The sequence below is a fragment of the Microtus ochrogaster genome, chromosome 18 (assembly GCF_000317375.1).
Source record: "Microtus ochrogaster isolate Prairie Vole_2 chromosome 18, MicOch1.0, whole genome shotgun sequence".
In the NCBI taxonomy this organism is placed as follows: domain Eukaryota; kingdom Metazoa; phylum Chordata; class Mammalia; order Rodentia; family Cricetidae; genus Microtus; species Microtus ochrogaster.
The window spans coordinates 60,030,246-60,050,943 of record NC_022020.1 but is presented as its reverse complement, the minus strand read 5'-3'; the positions used below and the strand labels follow the sequence as shown (position 1 = coordinate 60,050,943).

The 20,698-nt window shown below is 49.9% G+C and overlaps 1 protein-coding gene across 1 annotated transcript in view; it reads right to left on the bottom strand.

Moving 5' to 3' along the window:
- The window catches only part of Zbtb7c (zinc finger and BTB domain containing 7C), a 298,672-nt gene that overhangs the window by 221,359 nt on the left and 56,615 nt on the right, over positions 1-20,698 (bottom strand). Inside the window, exon 2 of the mRNA XM_026783651.1 lies at positions 10,139-10,354. The gene's annotated coding sequence lies outside the window, so the exon portion shown is untranslated. The remainder of the gene's footprint in view (positions 1-10,138; positions 10,355-20,698) is intronic.

The window sequence follows — 20,698 nt, the reverse complement described above, 5'->3', positions numbered from 1 at the left end:
CTCACAGGCCAATATGGGAGAGGTATTTTCTCAACAGCAGTTCCTTCTTAAATGACTCTAGCTTGTGTCAAGGAGGAGGGAGGGAGAGAGGGGAAGAAAGATCGACAGAGTAAAGGAAAAGAAAAGGCAAGCAGGTAGATTTGGTGCTGCAGAACTCATTCACAACTGCCAAGTCAATACTACCACTTCCTTCCTAAATGTCAGCCACTGATGGATGGAAGGTTCCAGGCAAGTGTCCACTTAAAGATGAACCATCTTTAACATCGCAGCCCAGAGAGAGTGCTGAATCTCAAATCTCAGTGCAGTGAGTGGGACAGTCAGTGCATGGCTGGGTCACCCCAGAAGTCATCTGACATTATCCACAGGATAGGGAGACCACTAACTCAAAGGTAGCAGGGCACCAGGGAGGCTTCCTCCAGGAGTGTCCCTCTAACAGGATAATCACCCTGTCTCCCAGTCAGCCAGAAAGGCAAGCTGCACATGAATCAATGAACAAATATTGCTAACTTGCCAATCATTTTTAAGTTGGTCATGCAGCTCGCTCAGTGGGAAAAGCAGAGCAAGTCTCCAGCTCTTCTATGCCACACTGGGACGGGGTAGGGCTGCTAGGCCAGGAATCTAGTTGCTAATGTCTCTCCCACCTGCCCACAATGTATGCTGACTCATGTTTTGTTACTCTGAACTTTGTCCTTTAGACCCAGTTTCTGGGGTGGGGGTGTGCATAAGTGAATGTACAAGCAGATGCTTTTTAATGTTTGACTAATTGTTCACACTCAAAGAACCTGCGTGTGCATTGTCCATTAAACCATTTCTTTGCAGCTAAAGGTGTCAGCTCCTTCCTGTTCCCAGGAATGGAAATGAAGTTCAGGATGGCTTGTGTCTCTTGGTGGCAGAGATGGGAGAAGCAAACACTGAATGTTGCTGAGGGCCCTGAAACCAAGAGCTTTGTCACCACCACAATGCAAGGAGAGAGACATGGTCCTCCATATCACACTCGAGAACACACATGCTCTCTTGTTTCAGGTAGGTTCACAGGTGGGTAAAACTTTGGGCCAGATGCTATGAAAGTCTCATCCAAAAACAGCAGGACTAAAATCTGTCTGTCCAGGGCTACCAACGGCAGGTCTGGAAATCCAGGCACAGGCAAGGACACCAGATCCACCTTGCTGCATACCTGCCCCAATATGACTCTCTCCACAGCCCTGGCTTTCATTTATACCATACAAATGAGAGGACACCCTCACCATAGGCCTGGAAACGACCAGTGTTAGTGACTCCATGAGCCAGGAGAATCAGTAGTGCACCAAGCAGCCCTCTGCGCCCAGGAAATCAAGCCCTCAAGCCCACTTCCTGGGTGCCTCACCTCCTTTCCTCTCCACTTAAACCAATGCTACCCCACTCCCAAGTGACTTTGTCTTTGACTGGTCTGCTTGCACTTAAGGAGTTGCTTGATGATGCTGGTGTTCAAATCATACTACATTCCTCTGTGTCTGTGATTAAAGAGAGGGCAAGAGTGAAGAAACATGATGGTTAATGCTGTGGGATAATGCTCTTATACGCTGTAAAGTTCGTCACTCGTGTTGGTTTAATAAAATGCTGATTGGCCAGGTGCCGGGCAGGAAGTATAGGCAGGGCAACCAGACTAGGAGAATTCTGGAAAGAGGAAAGGCAGAGTCAGTCACCAGTCAGATGCAGAGGAGGCAAGATAAGAATGCCTTACTGAGAAAAGGTACCAAGTCACATTGCTAAACATAGATAAGAATTGTGGGTTAATTTAAGTTATAAGAGTTAGTTAACAATAAGCCTGAGCTAATAGGCCAAATAGTTTATAATTAGTATCAGCTTCCATGTGTTTCTTTGGGACTGAACGGCTCTGGCAGCAAGTGGGACAGAAACTTCCGTCTACAGCTTAACCCTAGACCCTACTGGGAAACGGAGACAGCAAAGGAAAAACGATGGGAGAGGCCAGAAGGGCCAGGCAGAAGATCATCAACCCTGCTCTGCACAGGGAGGGCTTGGATGCCCAAGTCCTATCATGCAGGAATGTACACAAAGTTTATAAGCTGGTCTGCGCGATAGGTGTGGGTATCAAGACAAGAGGCAGTAGTGGTACTACAACTGAGATCCTTATCAGAAACAGTGTGTGGATCCCAGTCAGTGTCACCTATCCTAGTGACGACCATCACAGATCATCCTAAGAGTAATACCAATTCACCCTGAATCAGGACCATTTGTTTCTCCACATCAGAGTGGTTTTTCCCAGTCTAATGCTGACTCCCTTCCAGCCCCAACCCTACCATGAGCTCCCAAAGCAGGGAATTTACCTTACTGCACCGTATGGTGGTGTGTGGCACCTACTGAACCATCCTCCCGGTAGTGCTGCACAGCAGCCTGCACAGCAGCCTGCACACAATGTAGGATGGCACTCTATCACGGAGCCCGGCTGTGCAAACCTGCAAGCAAATGTGTGCAGACTGGGGAGTCTTCAGGAATCAGCACCAACTATACTCACAAGTCACCCTTTGATCCTGGGTGTTTCACTGTACGGAACCATTCTTGTGAGGTTTATATACAGCAGGTGATCTGAAACTCATTTAACTGATGGGAAGACTGAGGACCAGAAGGCTTGAGTGTTTGCTCAGTAGCTCCTGGTGCATAGAAGAGCTCTGGACCCTGGCGGGACATCTCTCCAATGCTTCCACTCTTTTAAGATTATTTTTAATACCTGGGTGGTACTATCATCCCTTTCTCACTGTATCCAGCTACCCAGTCCTTAGCATAGCTGACACTGGCCCATGAGTTTGCAGGGAGACAGACTGTTCTCTTTGATCTGCTGTTTTTTCCCATTCTAGAATTTTGCTCTAGAAATATCTTTGGCGCAGAACTGACCCTTTTTTTTAATGATTTCATGGAGACCTTCCTCTACTATCCAGCTCCACAGTTCTAGCAGCCCACCCTCCCCTAGCCTGCCTCTGGACCACCAGACAAATGCGAGAGCTTGTGCTCTCAGCAGGCTAGGCTCTCCCAAGGAGGCCATGGAGGAAGTCCAAGCTGAAGCCCCTGGGATCTTCTTCCCACTTTCAGAAGATAAGTCAGAATCTCAAGGAGAACAACACAGGGTTGAACATGATAAATATGCATCCCCCAAATTTTAAAAACCAAATCGCACAAATCAAGCTCATTCTGAGAGGCTCATATCGCTGGGGTCTCTAGTGCTCCAATCAGCATAATTAAATAGGAAGATCTCTCTGGAATTGATTGTGCATTGCATGTTTTTTTTCCTCATCTGAGGGCCATTTCAGCGAGATGATTTTAAGCTAATAAGAACCCCCAAATTAGAAACTAATTAAGGAGATGGGAAATACAAATGTTTTTGTTTTTAGTTGGGCACTATTTTTATCAGAAGAATCATGAAAAATTAAAATTGTTAAGTACATGTATGAAGGTTGTCAGTCAAGGGCAATGTGGCTTTCTGCCTCTCTATTTAGTAAAATCTGAGGTAACACATGGGTAGCTGCTCCCTCTGGGCCCTCAGGAAGCACCACAGACTGATTCTGCAGAGAGTGTGGAAAGGGAGTGACCACAGTTTTCACCAGTCTAAGGCCATGATCCTCTTCTTTCTAGATTCAGGTGCACCTGGACACAGGGTGAAGTCATGGACCCAAACTTCTGCTGTGGGACAATGGACTGGACTGGACAGAAACTACTGCAAACAAATGGCACCAATGTGGGCAACTATATCCACATAAAACCTGAGTAACTCTAGACACAAAAGAACAGAGTTAAGCACAGCTTCTTGGTAGCAGCACTGTCTCAGGTGGGCTCTCTTTGCTAGAGGCTAGTGTGTCTCATTTAAGAGAGGCTTCCTGACTCAGCTTTAGCTGTAAAAGCCTTGCAGCCCTTTTAAGAGAATCTGCCACAAAACACTTAAATGGTGTTTATGAATAGCCTACAGCATGCTTCTTGGTGGTGGCAGGGACCTTGAAACTCCATAGAGTTGTGGCAATAAACATGGCTCTGGCCAGTACCCTGTCACTTGTATTGTTTTAATAAAATGCTGATTGGCCAGTAGCCAGGCAGGAAGTATAGGTGGAGTGACCAGGCAGGAAGTAGGGGCAGGGCGACAAGAACAGGAGAATTTTGGGAAGAGGAAAAGGTCAGTCTGCAGTCGTTACCCAGACGCAGAGGAAGCAAGATGAGGATGCCTTGCTGATAAAAGGTACCAAGCCACATGGCTAGCACAGACAAGAATTATGGGTTAATGGCCTCTGTGTGTTTCTTTGGGACTGAAGGCTGTGGACCTGGCAGGACAGAAACCTCTGTCAACACACTTCCTTACATCCATTTAGTGCTGAGGGACATTAAACCACAGAAGTTTAGAGATGTGCACAGGGCCACACCGTAACCTAAGAAGAGTCAGACATGTGCTGGATTTCGTGACACCCTCCCTCACACACTGCCACCCAAGTGTGCTAGACCACCATCTAAAGCAGCCAGCCAGCCACAGGTCTTAGAAGATTCTTTTCAGATTCACAACAACTCAAAAGCTTGGGACTAGCAAACACAGCAGGAGGCAGACACCTGCTGGGATTCAATAGAGGACCTCTATTCTAAAATAACACAAATTCCACCACAGTGCACATCAGAGGCCCCTCGCTCCACTACACATGGTCCAGAGTGCTCGACCTGGAGGGTGCAGTTCAGAGCCAGAGGCCTAGCAAGTATCCATTTGATTTAGGCCTCACCCTCATAACCCATGTCCAGCTCCTTTACACGGTGCCTACCTACATCTCCTGACCCCATTCTCTCCACACCAGGCAGGACACTCATCTGGCCACACTACAGAGGCAGAAAGACCTGCAGGGCTCCCCAAGATTCACAGCCTTGCTCTGTACAGAAGGGCAGATTGTGAGCGACCATAATGACCTGAATGAATTCACACCCATTAGGACTGGGTAGAGCGCCCACCTAGCAGGGTGAGAAAATAAAGATGTCACGGAAAATAAAGATGTTAGTCACTACTAACACAGGACCCTCACCCCCACACACACCCACACACACCCAGAGGAGAAAGAAGGGAGGAGTTCCTTGAGTGGATCTCAGCCTGGAGGTGGAGCACCAGGTAGGAGCACTCTACAGAGAGGACACTGCCTAGAGCATAGCCTGGTATTGCAAGGGGAGAGAAGAAACACCTTCTAAATCAGGGACATGGAATGAAGGCAGACGTTTCATCTCAGCTCTCAGGCCAGTCAACCTTTGGAGGAACCCAGGGTCTCATAAACACTTGCTATTTCTACAAAAGCCTTCCTCACCCAGGAGCTCGTGTGAGTCTCAGAAAAAAAAAAAAAAACCCAGAAGGCAAAATGTATTTAATGCATTCTTTGGATGGAGCCTGTGCATAGGGGAACTTGACCTTGTAGCGTTCCAAAGACACCTGTAGGACACTGTGTTAATAAAAACACAGCAATTACTGCCTTCTGCTATTGCTGGGTGCCAGGGGCAACTGCAGATGATAGCCACAAAATAATAAGTGTCCCTTGCCCCCCATTCCCAAAGAGAGCGGCCATATTTTTTGACAGTGAAATATGGGCTTTCTTATCCTAAGGAGCTCCATCTTTATGGGCTGTGGAGGGAGGGGATGAGTCCTTGATTCAAAGGCTAAGACCAGAAGAGCAAGGACTGAAGGGAAACTCTTGCTGATGGGTGACTGCATGGGACCCCAAGATAATAGGATGACTTGGACCCCACACTGCCTGACAGCCTTCGCTTTACTGGGTGCACTTTGGTGATGGTGATACCCTAGAAAGGATGGACACAGCCTATTCCAGATAGCTGGGAGCTGAAACTTCCCCAAGGTCTGAGTTGCAAAGCCCCAAGGTTCTCATGTACCAGAAGGGAGAACTACAGAATTATATAAATGCCTGCAAGGAATTCTGCCAACCTTAACCCGTAAAGGAACTCACATTTGTTTCCATTTGATTTACAAAAATAAAAAGAATTATTTCTTGACACCACATGTCACACAGCAATTACTCACCATTTTATTTAGTCCTCATGGTTACCTGACATGATAGAGGTGATTACTTCCACTCTCGGTGAAGCGCTGACTGCTTTTGGGGGCAGTTTAGGAACTGACTGAAGTCAGTCTCGAACTCACAAGTGGCAGAGACTTGAGTCAACAATCTGGAGACCTGGGAGCCAGGCTGGTTCCAGAGAACACAGTCACCATTGTTAGCAAGAGGCAAGAGACGTCTCTTGTTAGCAAGGCATGGTGGCTCCTACCTGGAATCTTAGAACTTGGGAGGTGGAGGCAGGAGGATTAGGAATTTAAGGTCATCTTCAGCTGCATAGTGAGACCAAACAGGGCTACATAAGACCCTGTCTTAAAAAAAAAAAAAAGGCATCTCTTCTCTCTTCCACAAATCTCTCTAGAGACACACTATAGATGTTCTGTAAGAAGGCTGCCCAACAGTAAATTCTGTTATTGTTTGGCTCCGGACCTACCTAGCCTTTAGTTGCTCCTTGGAAAGAGATTCTAGATTCTACAACTGTCTTGGGCAATCCAGTAGCCACCAGACACCTATGGCCATTGAGTTCTTGAAATGTGGCCAGTCCTAACTGAGATGGGCCATAGTATAAAATACATCTAGTATGTCAGAGCCTCTGTAGGAACAAGAATAACACATCTTCTTTGTAATTGTGTATTGATTACATGTTGAAGATACAGTGGTTTGGACATACTGAGTTAAATGAAACACCTTGTTGAAATCAATTACACTAGTTAATTTCTCTGTTTTCCAATATGGCTACTAACAAATTTAACGAGCCTGTTATGGCTTATACCCATGGCTGGTCCCAATCTCCAGGCCAATCTCGGCTTCTATGAACCCCCTTCCCCAATACTGAGAAACTACATGGAATGAAGGGAGGCAAATGCTACAAGAATTCTGAGCGTGTTCTCTCTGCTAAGCATTTCTCCGAATTCCTGGCTGCCTCTCCTGACTCGTGCCTTCCTCTGAGCCCAGCTTCTGTTGCAGCGCTCAACATGTGCTTAGCAGGTCTGAATGCTAGGCTCTACTGTGAGCCCCATTCCTGTGGCAGGAGCACCTCTGATAGTCAGGTTTGTAAATTTGTCCTCTTCCAGAAGTCCCAGGTAGAGCGAACTTCTCCAAGCCCCACTCTGACCCCGTGAGAGCCCAATAATAAAATAATATAAAAAAATAATAAAATGTGTTTTACATACTCTCTATTTGTTTCACTCTCCTGAGCCACCAGAGCAAGACCAACTTTCCCTCATTTGAAGATGGTGTCTGGAGATGCTTGAGGCCTAGACCTGCTTCTGTGCTATCCCCTCTACTCCATGCAAGGCCACGACACCAATCTGACACAAGCTAGGGTCAGTCAGGAAGAAGGGACTGCAATGGATTAATTCAAATGCTGCAGGATCCCTGGATCCCTGGCAGCTGCAATGGCAGAAATGCTGCAGATCCCCGAGCAAGGGCAGTGGGCTATGTGGCAGTAGGCAGCAAGCAGCATATCCTGAGAGCAGCCAGTCCCAGGCAGGGATGGCGCAGTTCCCCAAGCAGCTGTAGCAGGCCATGAGGAGAGACAGATGGATGGGCACACCACGAGACCATGCCGCAGGTCTCCGAAGGCAGCTGGACCTGGGCAGGGAGCCATGTGGCAGGTGAGAGACAGGCAGATAGGCATGCCATGCAGAGTGAGGTTGGATAGTTATTTAGTGGGTTATGGAGGGGGAAGGGAGAAAGGAAGAAAAGGAGAGAGAGAGAGAGAGAGAGAGAGAGAGAGAGAGAGAGAAGAGGAGAGGAGAGGAGAAGAGAAAGAGAGAGAAGGGAGAGATGGAAGCTGCCTCTCCAAAAGGGAGACAGAAAAGGAAGAGACTCAGGCTGCAAGCAGGTAGATCAGCCTGCCTCAGCAGATGGTGGAGGTGTGGCTTGTCTCTTAAAGAGACAGGACAGACCATTACAGGGACCTCAAATGAGAAAATGCCCCCAGCACATTAGCATGTAAGCAAGCCTGTTGGGGACACTTTCTTAATTAATTACTGATTGACACGGGTGATACCACCCCCTGGGTTTGTGATCCTGGAGGGTATAAAAAAAAGCAGGCTGAGCAAGCCATAAGGAGCAAGCCAGTAAGCAACACCCCTCCATGACCTCTGCATCAGTTCCTGCCTCCAGGTTTCTGCCTTGACTTCCTGGCCTGACTTCCCTGGATAACAGACTATAAGCTATAGGATGAGACAAGCCCTTTCTTCCCCAAGTTGCTTTTGACCATGGTGTTTTGTCAGAGAAGTGGAAACCCAAACTAATCTTGCCCTCTGAAGTTCTGGCTTCGGAGCCTGTAACTTCCATATTAACCATTAAATGTTCAATGTCCTCCAAAGGCTCAAGGATTTGAAGACTCAGTCCCCAGCTGCAATGCTGTTTTGTGAAGCTATAGAACCTTTGAGGTAGGAGGCCAGCTGATGTAGGGCCTCAGTAGTATGGTTTGGGGTAAATACCCTAGCTCTGGTTCCAGTCCAAGCTCTGTGCTTCCTCTTTCACACAGATAATAAGCATTCACACAGATTGTAATGACTCAATCCTATCCCGCCGTGATAAACTATATCCTCAAGCCATGAGCCAAAATAAATCCTCCCTATCTCAGGCTGTTTCTGTCAGTTGCTTGGTCTCTGTGACTGAAAAGTAACTAATAAGGTAAGTGCTCGGTAAACATTGCTTAATCAGTTTGACGCAGCTAGGATCCCTGGAAACGCGCACTAAGAGAACCCTAGCCCATCCCTGCAGGGCAGGATTTTTGTTGCCTCCACTCGGCCCCCACTTTTCTCCCACGAAACACCCTTCTCAGAGTCAGCCCTCCCCAGTCCCCTGTCCAGTCTGAAATGTGTAGATCTGCTCCACCAAGAACAGGAACGCTGACAGTGATGCTCAGAACCAGAGAGCTGCCTCCTCCCTCCCCCAGGCTCAGCCAGTCCCCACTGTTCCAAGTACTCAAGTTCCTTTTCTTTCCACTCCCTCCAGTAGGTGGGGGTGCCACTGGACTGGTAATCTATCCATTTCCTAGAGAGGGGCTTAGCTTGCTAAATTCCTTCAGGGTATTCTTTGATTTAAAGCAAGGCCACCTAGGAGTCCTAATGCTCTGCCCCTCCCCAGCCCTTGGCTCTGACTGAGACCTCAACCCTTGTCTGAACTAGATGGAATCTGCCACACCCTCTAGGGCCTCCTGTTGTCAGCTGCTGGCCTTTCTCCCATTGCCCCAGGTCATTTCCCAAGACTTCAAGCTATTTTTGCTTCTGTCTCGGCCATCTTTGTTCCCCACGGGGAGGCTGCCAGAGCGACACCCTCACGGTACACTTGGTACAGACCAAACAACCAGTCATAACAGTTTTGTGGTGGCATTTCCAGCCCTGTTGGCCCCTTGCCCTTCTAAGTTTCAAGAGGTCGAGCCTTCTAGGTCCTAGAGATCTACCTGATGTTTCCTGCTTTAGCTAAATCCTGGAATTAACTGCTAGATCCAAAGAATCTGCTAGACCCTGTGTATCCCTCTATATCCTACACCTGACCCCCACCCCCAGGCACTTTCAGTCCTCCCCTGCTTGCTTAGGCACCCTTGAAGGGACAGATAGGCACAGTCCACTTCTCTATTTTTCATGAGCAAAATTCTAGGTGTCTGAACCAAGGTGTTCCCAAGGTGCAGAGCCCCAGATCTACTCCCTCACGGGTACATAAGAGCTCCTTTGCCCTTTGTTACCTCAATTTCCTCGCTGACATAACCTCCCCGTTTCTTGCAGGAACTCGTGACAATAGTGACTTTTTGATTTGTACTCTGAATCCCTCCAATAAGATATGCTACATGCATAACCACGGTGCTAGGCCTTCCTTCCCACATAGGAAGTGAACTCTGCTGATGCTAAATCTTCCGGTACCTGGCTTCAACAAGCACATGGGTGAAAACAAATAACTCTAAGGTGTCCATCTATCATCTTATCAGGCTTCATGGGCTTAGTTCGCACAGTTATCTTCTCGAGGCTGACACTGTAGGCCGAATACAGGCTGATGTATTTCCCTACCTGCCATATCACTGATAACGGATAGCCCAGCTTCAGGTTCATTACCTGTCATTACACCACGTGCATGTCGCTGGGGGCCAGAGCATCAATCCCTCTTGAGTCACTCCAGTGGTACAGCCTCCCAGTCGGAGCCCCAGGTCCCAGGAGCCCTGGCTCACTGCTCAGCTTTGGGTAAGCCCCACGCCATTCTCTCTTCCACTTCCGGCTGGCCTAATCCTCCGGGATGGGGTGACTCGAGCTCCCGGCTGCTTCAGAGGGGATCTGCAAAGAGAACAGAGGTCTCCATCACAACCAGACCCAGACATACAAGTCCAGGTGTGAAGTGTTCTGGAGTCTTCTACCCAGCCTCTTATTGGTCTTTATTATTCGATCCCACAGTGCCTGGTAGCTATGCCATGTAGGGTTCCCACTGAGCGTGCTCTGACTACAGGTTCAACATATGATGTGCATGCAAGCACGCATGCATGCATGCACGCGCACACACACACATACACACGCATGCATGTACACATCCGTTATTCCTGATTTCTTACCTCTGCATACTTCTTTCTACCTACTTGAAAGACTCCCTTTTCAACCAGGTGTCCACCTGTTAGTGGTCACGCAGGCTTCAATTTAGACCCAACAGGAGCCCTGAGCTGTCCCAGTGTTCTGGGAGAGGAAGGAAATAGGTGCTCTCACTCCACCAATGGGAAGGGCGAAGAACAGGACATTCCTTTACTCACCAAATCCTGGGGCAAGGCTTTGGGGTGCTGGAGGCTGGGGGCTCCAGGAAGACCACCCTACCCATAACCCATGATGAATGCCTTTCCAGCCCTTCATCTCAAAGGAAGAGACAGGAAAAGAGATATAGCTCCCCTGCCCCCCAGCACAAGGGACAAAGACACTGACACTGGTCCCCCCGAATCCTGGCATTCCAGAGTCAAGATTGTGGGCCATACTCTGCAAGGAAGCGTCATGAGGCTTCCGCGGCAACTGCACCCGCCTGCTCTGAACACTGGGACCACTGGGACGGCAGCCCTGTCCCTCTCAACAGGTCTGGACAGCTGCTCACATGGCTGAGACCCACCCAGGGTCCTCTCAGCCTCAGTGGACCAGCTGCTGAGAAGATGCTATGGACGGAGAATGAAAGCCCAGACGACCAGCACTTCAGAAAGAGGATGCACCATGCCCTGGGTGCAGGTAGTGAAGGAACCAGAGCACACACGTTCTTCCCTCCGGCCTGTATGGACTATTGAAGCAAGATGATGACAATGACTTAGATTGCGCCCTAGAAATTGCCTTTCCACCCTGTTTTGTAGTAGGTCCACGAAGCGTTATTTCAAAGATGAGGAAACAGAAGCACAGAGAGGTTGAGATGACTGTTGAACGTCACAGAGTAAGTTGGAGAAAGTCAAGGCTGGTATTTCCAACTTCAATTTACCATGTTTTCCCAGGAAGTATTCCTGTGCTAGGCTAATTTCATCTAAATGTCAAGTCATCCCCAGAGGATGAGGGCTGAGTGAGAACGAAGCAAGAGGCCACTCGTCCTGTTAGGGAGCAGGTAAGACAGTCATGCTTTTGGTCTCTTCTCCAAAGGTAAGTCTAAGGAGAGCAAGGAGAGACAAGGGTGAGGTTGAGAAGCAGGAAAATGGGCTGGAGAGGTGGTGTGGCAGCTGAAGCATCCCGAGCCCAAGGAGAACTGGTCACGATCAAGTGCTGCACAACCACCAGCCTCCCAGCTACCTCTCCACAGTTCTGCACCGAGGGCCTCCTGTAAGAGGCGGCAAGCAGCATGGTGGGCATAGAGTCGTTTTGGACGGCAGGATGGATACTCTTCTTCCCTTTGAAGGGCATGTCTATGCTCCATATGCTATCCCACGTATGTGATCTATTCCTAAGAACTGAAAAGGAGAAGGGTAATCCCACAGGACTCTGCCCATATGAAGAAAGGGCCCCCACTCTGGACAACAGCTTCTCAGCTTGATTCTGAAGCAACTCTGCCACTGGCACACAGGGCTTTTTCACTGAGGTCATCCTTCCCTGACCACAGCAGTCAGGGCTAGCCTGATTCTGGAGCAAGCATCACAGATGCAAGCCAGTCAGGGCAGGTAGTAGATGCTGGTTGAGACAGGAAGATGACCCCAGACAACAATGGCTCCAAGTAGCTCATGTAGCCCCTCATGCCTGCCTGCAGCCAGCAGAGGTCCAGGCACAACACAATAGACCGCAGGAAAGAACAAAAACCAGTGCCTAGTACTAGCGGTACTTTCTGAGTGTGCAGTGTATGTACAGGTGCAGTGGGGGAAGGGAAGAAGCTGCCCTCAGAAAGCAGGTCACTATCCTGGCCCACTGATGACACCATCACCTGGATTATCTGGTGCTGGACTGAAAGCAAACGGTGGAACAGCCACATCTTTGCTGACGCATGTGTATGTGTGTGTGTGCGCGTGCGTGTGTGCGCGTGTGTGTGTGCATGTGCGTGCACACAGAAACAGCACGTCCTGGCCCTCCTGTGAGGTGGGGCTGAAACATATTCACAGCAGATGGTGCTGTCACCCTCTCTCCAGGATTCTCATTCCTAATTATCTGTGCTGTCAGCCAAACAATTAACCCTCAAAGAAAAATTGCAATGTCCACCCCCAACCACATGAAAAGGCAATTTTCCCAAGGGCGAGCGATACCTAGGGCAGCCTTGTGCTCGGCTCCAGATCTCACCATCCTCTGGCCTTGGAGGCCTATCGCTGGCTTTGAGGCCATCTCCCCACTTCCTCTGACCCTGAGATGGTTCCTGTAAAAGGAGGAGCTGATCCCAACCCCCACCCCACCCCCACACACAGAGCTACCATCGTACGTTTTCCTTCATCTGAACTTGGGGTTTGCCTGGAGCAGAGGCTGAGCTCCCTTTGTGCTCCATGTCATTTGTTCAGTCGTGGGACATTTTCCATGTCTCCTCAGTCACCCTGACCCTTTTCAGAGTTCTTGCCTGGGATGAGAGGGGAGGGGCAAAAGGCAGAAATCCCCTTGATACATTTAGATTCTTTCAGAAAATGGGGCTATAGAAAAGCAGCCTCTTCTCCCACAAGAATCTGAAGAGCAAGGTGCTAAGGCAGAGCTGCAGAGGGGCGGGTGGTGTGATATACCTCGAGAGAAGAAAGCACGTTTCCACTGCTGTATCTCTCAGGTCTCATGGCCACCACCGGGCAGGTGCAGAGCGTGTCCCTGTAGGTGTTCATTAAACAGCAGAGAAGGGCATCGGGTGCAAGAGAGAGTGCTCACAGGACTGAGACAGTGTCCGTCAGCTAAGGGGCTACTGGGGAAAGTCCGATCTTTGAGTCGACATCATCCATCACCATGCTCTGACATGAAAAGCACAAGGTTCTTCAGGAAGCACAGGCCGTGCTTTGGGGATGACAGCCCTTCTGGCTGCTTTTCACCGATGCCATTAGAGAGACTGAGGGCCCAGCCCTTCACAGAGGGAAGGAGCAGGCCTTGTGCGTGTGGCCTCGGTCTTACCCCACAGATTAGGGCAGTCAGAGCAAAAAGGATTGGCAAGACGGGCACAGTCAGGCCCACTGAAAGTCAGAAAACCCCTTCTGAGGCAGGGGGATGCCCTAGGCACCCAGGGAGGAGTGCAGAAAGTGGGTAGATGACCGACCAGGAGGTGGAACTCCTTTCTCACCGTCATTTGCTCGGCCCAAGCCTTGGGACAGTTTTTTCTCCTGTTCCCTGTGATTCCCTGTTCACCTGCACATAGCACTCTGTGCCCAAGGGGCACAGGTTCCCACAGCCCCTCCACACAGGGGCCATGTTTATAGTCATAGAGGAAATTGCCCGCTTAGAATGAATTTGTAGATAGCACATATGAATACCCCCCCCCACCCAGGGCCCATGTGGGACAGACGCCAAAGTCTGGCTAGAGACATTTCTAAATATGAGTTTGGCACCAAGAGTCAGGTTCCCAGACCTCCTTGGCCCAGGAGACCCTGCCAGGATTCTCCAGGCGGTTTGAGAGAGAGCTGGGTCAGTAGGATCAGGAGACAACCAGGCGGTGGGAAGCACGGCCCCAGCCCCTGGAAGCCCCACAGCCTTGTTAAAAGGAAGAAAAAGGATTACCCAGCGCTCCATGCCTGATCAATTGCCCACAATCCTTGCAGTGGGGATGAGAACGCCACTGGCTTCTCAAATGTGCATGGATTAAAAATACACAAATGGAATCTTTTTTTCTACCCCTCTCCTCAACCCCCCGAAGCCTGGGATGCTTGTTAAAAATAGCCTTGCTGTGGCAGGGATCCTGCACAGCCCGATGGCTGGCAGGAAAGTGAAGGCGCCATTGGAGAGGAGGACTTTGTTAAGTGGCTGCCCTTGCAAAGAGGGGTAGGGAAAGTCCCGGCGGAAGGCTGGAGGAAGGCTGTCTGTCTCAGGAGTCTCAGGACACACTTCTGCATGGCTCGGACCTTTACCAGCAAGCAGACACTTCGTTCTATGCCTGGGTGTGAGACGCATCTTCCCGCCTAAGCTTCAGGCAGAACGGATACTAATTTAGTAAGCCAGCATCATGGTGCAGGCTGGCCAGGTAACTCATGCCACCAAAGACAAAGAAGCCATTATCATCCAGGGAGCAGTGAATCCCGGGCCTGACCTCAGCGGGGACCTGAGTTCTCTGGGCCTGGTTGCTTGCTGTAAAAGTGGGGGGCAGTCGGATTTGATGCTATGCTTTTGCTTCATCACTTCCTGGTGTGTAAAACAGCTATCTGCCTCTTGTATCTTCCCACCATGAAAGACAAAGGAAGTGGGGGGGGGTGTCTCTTTTTGACTGCTTGGAGCCAGGCTGGGGTGGGTGGGACTCAGGGGTCCTTGCAGGAGGAGAGGTTGCTCTGAGAGCACAGACCAAAGAGAAAAGACTATCAGTTTGGTCCCTAAAGGCATTCTGAATTTGAATCCTGATGGACTATCAGTAACTAGAAAGTTCGAGTGACTGGCTTTAGCATTAGTGCAAACTGGCCTTCTCACCCTGCTGTCCCTGGAGCTCTGGGCCATATCTCAGGCTGGTTAAAAGTACAGACTCTGGAACTGGGTTTGCATCCCAGCCCTACCAGCAATGAGCTGTGTGACCCTAAGTAAGCACGGTGATCTCTCTGTGCTTTAGCTTTATCTGTAAGATGGAAGAGAAAGCAAGGGGTTGTCGTGTTTCTCAAGCCCATACTCCTGCCCTGAGCAGCCATCTTGGCTCCCGGTCGTCAATCTTGCATAGTCTATGGATCTGAGTCATAGAATGTCCTTTTACTCCCGCATTGGTAGGCCCCTTTCCTCTTCACTCCCTTTGCCTGCTCGGACGCTTGCACACCTGGTCTGTGCCTCCCACCCTGGAACTTGACCGGATGTAGATCAACACTCCTCAGACTCGGAGTCCTACTACAAATACAGAGGCTGAACTGTAGACCCCAGGTGAGGTGGGAGAGCCATGGGACAGCTACACCACTCCGCTGCTCAGAGACCATTCTTTGGTTAACAAGGAACGTGTTTGTGTAGGGACATAGGGATGCTGGTGGGGAACCGGACCAAGCAGGCCAGTCACCTGCATCAGAGGAGGAGCAAATTCATCGGTGACCACGTGGCTTCGAGAGTGGCTGGGGAGGAAAACAAGAAGGGCCCTGTGTAGTCGTGTTACATTACCTGATGTATACACACAACTCTACGGGATGGAGCCCCACCCAGAACACATTTCCTACCTGCTAGCTGACAGAGCTGTCCTTATGGCTCTGTGTCTCCAGCCCCGGCCTGTGAATGAAAACCGATGGTGGGGGTATCGGTGGAAGGGCCGTGGAAGCTGTGTTATCAATATCTGTTTTCACACGTTTGTTATTTTCTGTATTTTCCTGAAGTTTTATCGTCCTCATAATTTAAATTTTATTTTCTATATAGTCTCAGATGCCCACTCCCCAGAACTGCCCGTTATTCTTTGTTATCGAGGTTTTATGTATCTTTTTTTAAAGCACAAACTGCCATTGTTGCAAAGGCTGGAAAATGGAGCATTAAATCTTCTCAGTCAAACCCCAAAATACAGCAACTCAGATTGTGTTTTCCCTTAGAGCCAAGAGTCCAGTGCTTTGGAAGGCTGGCACCATCACCTCTCACTATAGCAACAGGGAGACCTTGGTAACCCCAAGCGCAGTTATTAAGAGTAAAAATAGGAAGTGTGGGGAGAGACACTGGGTGAGAAGCTGTGGCAGACCTGCTGGGCAAGCTGGATTTGCAACCCTTTCTTGCAAGAAACAGAAAGCAAAACCCAGAGTTTGGGAGCAGGCTCCACTGAGAGTCCTGGAGCACGTGTCGTTTTCCTCTTTGTCGTCTGCTCTGGAGCTACCTGCTGCCTTTCAGAGTAGCCCCAGGCAAGCTGAAGGTGGGCTCCTCTAGAACAGCAATCACAGAACATTCTGGAGGGGGGTGTTCTTGCCTCTGTTACATATTGGGCTGTTTGCACTACTCTGAGCCCCCTGTCCCAGATGGCTCCTGCGTAGCTTCCCTGGCTCCCCAGAAGCACTCAGCCCTGACAGATACCTCACTGGTGCACAGTCTCCTCAACCTGTTGCTGGACAGATGTCTCCAGCTCCCCAGGGTCCCATCTAGGTCTCAGTGCTGCCCCGGCAGGATCATAGAGGGTTCCAGCCCTGGTCTGACTAGTCCTGCTACAAAGCACAACTGCTTGAAGTCAGGCTGCTATCATTCCCAAACCCATTTTACGCTACAGCTAGCCAAGCTCAGGACCCTGGCTCTGCATCCACCTAGCTGTGGAACTCAGGACAAGTCACCTCCTCTCTCTGCTTCAGGGCGACACCATCTGCATGACTGGCAAAGAGCTGCACGATCTCTCTCAGCTCTTGCTGCTTCTCCCTCTGATGCTGGAGGGACAGACAGAAAAGGGATTTTTTCTTTTATGAGACAACTAAACATCATTCCCTCAAGTAAGAAAGTGTGTTTTATTTTAGCCTCACTGTGTGAAGCAGGTTTTTAAACACTTACAGGCTTCTCTTCATTTTGTAGGGAAGGATGTGTGATGTGAAATTCCTCCTTGGACATCCTTCCAGATCCTGTTCTACAAAGCTCTTAGAGAACTAAGACCCTCGGCATCTTCCAGTCTCGTCTCGCTATGTCAGGCACTGTCTCCAAGACTGGCTGTCCTTCCTCTCTTTCCTGTCTTCTGAAGTCAGGGTCCCAGCCATCAGGCCCTCTGCCAGGCACGACTGCCTAAAGCAGCTGCCCACCTCGTTCTTGATATACAACTCCAGGCTGGACAACCAGGTCTTGAGCAGGGGTGGGAGGGTGTGCATGGGAGCGAGGGCACCGCAGCTGTTTACAGTGCTGGAGAGCTTTCCCTGCTTTGACCCTTGTGGCTGTGTGCTTGCATGAGAGCCATTGCCAGCACTCTGCTCCCGGTGAGCGAGGTGCCTCTTTCTTGACCCTCTGCCTGAACAGCCATATCCTTACTATTACCAGCTGGTTTTCCCAGAACACATTTACAGACCACCAGAGGGGCTGACATCACTGAGGGGCCGGACAAGACAATGAGGCCACAGACTTTCATCCCAACTCCTGCAAACCAACCCCCACCTTCACTCTACCCTTGCCTATGACTTCCCACAGGAGAGAGAAGCCTTGCTCCTCATGGGGATCTCATTTCTGTATCCCCAAGAAGGCTTGAGAGGCCCCAAGGCAGAGACAGCATCTATATAGACCTAGGACCACTAAGTGGAGTAGGGCTTGGACATGCACTCTCTTCTCCCTGCAGGCGCTGAAGCAGCCATCTCTCTGTCTCTACTCCTTTCATTCAGAGAGAAGCCAACTTCCACTAACGTGGCTTTGCAAGCCGCATAACCAGTGACCTCTTCTGCTTCTCTTCCCAGGCAATCACTGTGACCCAACAACCCTCATTCCGCCCCTGGACGTCCAAACTTCCTGCCTGGGGATACAGCCAGCAAGGAGTCTGAGGGGTGGAGCAGGAATGAAAATTCCGGTTAGCCTGTGTGAAGGCTGCTTTCTGTGATGCTAGTGGCCTCTGTGAAAAGGCCAAGCATCCCTACTACATAAAAGGAAGATTCTGGGAACAAGGCAGAGAAATCACTTTGAGACTGAGAAGAGGAGGTCAACCTCAAGAAGGCAGAGCAAGACAGAGGTTGGGAAGTGAGAGATCGATCATAGGGACAGAGAAGGAATAGGAAACCCAGAAAGGCCCAGTCCCACTACATCAAGCCTCCACCCACCAAGAGGGCTGGCATGAGGGTTGACAGCCTCTGCCAGCCCACAGCCCTGCCTTCCTGGCCTGGGAGTCGCACAGTAGCACCAAAACGAGCCAGGACTATAAAAGCGTACAAACTTTGCCGGAGACTAATACCAGGAGCCAGGAGTCTCGGGGGATAAGTTCAAGCCTTCATCAAAACAGCCCTGCCACCGAACTGTACCTAGCTCCGCTTCACTGCCTGTCTTCCCACGGGAGGAGAGGAATATTTAGTCCATGGCTGATCTCGCCACAGGGGACAGACTGGAAGGCAGGCCCAGATCATAATTCAGTCCCAGACACACCCATCCCTGGGTCACCAATGGTCCTGGTCCAGATCCTATTTTTACAGATGCTCCAAAGAATAATCAAGCAAAGATCACACCATCCGTCAATGGGAAGTGTGGATGGGAACCATCTGCTCATTCCAAAGTCTGTGCTTTTGGTTGCTACTCTTCCTGAAGTGCACAGTTTCCCAGCAGGCACAGACATGGCTGCCTGGCTGCTTTGCTCCCAAGAAAGCTGACCCTCTGGATGAAACCACTGCATGCCACCTTGAGATGGCGTGGGCAGGATCAGCCCCCTCAGGTATGTCCTTCTAGGAGTCACAACATAGACGCGTCACCTGGCTATGCCCACTGCAGCCTCTACTCCAGCGCACAGAGGAAGAAGCTGTGAGGGTGGGACAGGGGTACAGGTACAAAGGTGCTCCCTGAGTGAGAGATGACCAGCACAGGCCAGCGTGGAGAACTGAGGAGCTTCTGAATGCAGCCCTTGAGTGGCACTGGAAACAGGTGGCAGGCAGGCTTGAGAAGTGTCTACAGGTGATTTAGTGGTTCATCTCTGCTGTGCAAACCCCGTGAGGGAGGACTCAAGAAGAAAATAATCACCACCACCACCCTTTCCATTTCCCAGCATACGATGGGCACTGACGAGGGACGTGGTGGAAAACAATGAATTCTCTTGACAGCTAGAAGACAACGCTCAGGGCTCCGTCTCCCTTGATGGCTTCATCTCTTCCACGCCTCCCAACCCCTGTCCAGCATCAGCAACCGACACAAACACTAGTGGCTGTGTTTGCTCATTAATAGCACCAGTGAGACCTTGCTGAGAAGACAGACAGGTGATGGACGAACAAAGCAAACTTCTACCTGAAGCCATGGTGCTCTCACGAGAGGGGGTAGATCACCCAGGTCCCAGATCAGAAACTCTAAGACGGCTTAGTGATGATGCCCAGGCCAAGGGCAGGATAAGGAAGGCAAAGCAGAGTTAAGTTTCTCCACGGGAAAGATCTGCAGCCCAGGGGGCTTTTCAGCTGGGAACTAAGGTCTGGTACATAGGGTTCAAGATGGCAAAGCCTCTCAAAGTGTCATGCTATGGTGAGAACACATAGTCCTGGCACCCCAAAGTCACTAAAGAGAAGAGACGGAAAAGACTGACACAGAGCCACTGGGGCTCTTCCATTGTGTCGGCCCCCAACAAGCACCGGGAACAGTGGGTTCTCCCACTGGCCTAATGCAATGATTTGGGAGCCACAGCGCTCACACCTGCACCGTACGGCTCGATGCTGAAAACCAGGAGTCTCTTAAGTCCCTGTGTAACAACATTACCCTGATTAGACTGTTTTTTTTTTCACCGCTTTGAGTAGGATATCAGCTTTGCTGGGGTTTGTGAAGCTTCTGTTGGTATTTGTTTGGAGGTGGTTTGGGGTATTATTATTGGAACAAATTTTCCAAAAACGAAGTGATGTAAACGACAGGGATTCACCTCTCAGTTGCGAGGGTCAGAAGCTGGAAAGTGTCTCCCTGGCCCCAAAGCAATGTGTTAACAGCTGTTGTTGTGTCAAATTTTCTTTTTTTCAGAGGGACACAGCATACATATCTATTCATCCCAGACAGGAAAACCACAACAGACAAAAGTACAAATACTACTACAGCCAGTTTGGTGATCCAAAGAGCTTTATTGGGGTTGCGTACAGGAATATGGGTGAGGGGTCACATTACAGCAGAATGACTGTAAGACAACCGCATCACCAGAATCCAAGCATGTATGCAGGTCTCAAAGCTGGTAACCTAGAGCTCACTGCATAGCCAGCGGGCAGCTCAGCAGGCTGAAGAGTGTCCTTTCCGGGTGCCTCAGTTGGTCTAAACACCCTGCTGCTCTCTGCTTCTGCCAGGCAGCTGGTCTGGTCAGAAACTTTTCTTGGAGTTCAGCTTCCTTTCCTCCGAGAGACACTCTCAGCTTTCTTTTATTGTCTACTCTGCCAGGGAGGGGTCTACTGGGTCTGGTCAGTTTCAGGGACTTTCTGAAGCTTTTTTGAATTGTTTTCCTGCATAAGAAGCTTCCTTAAG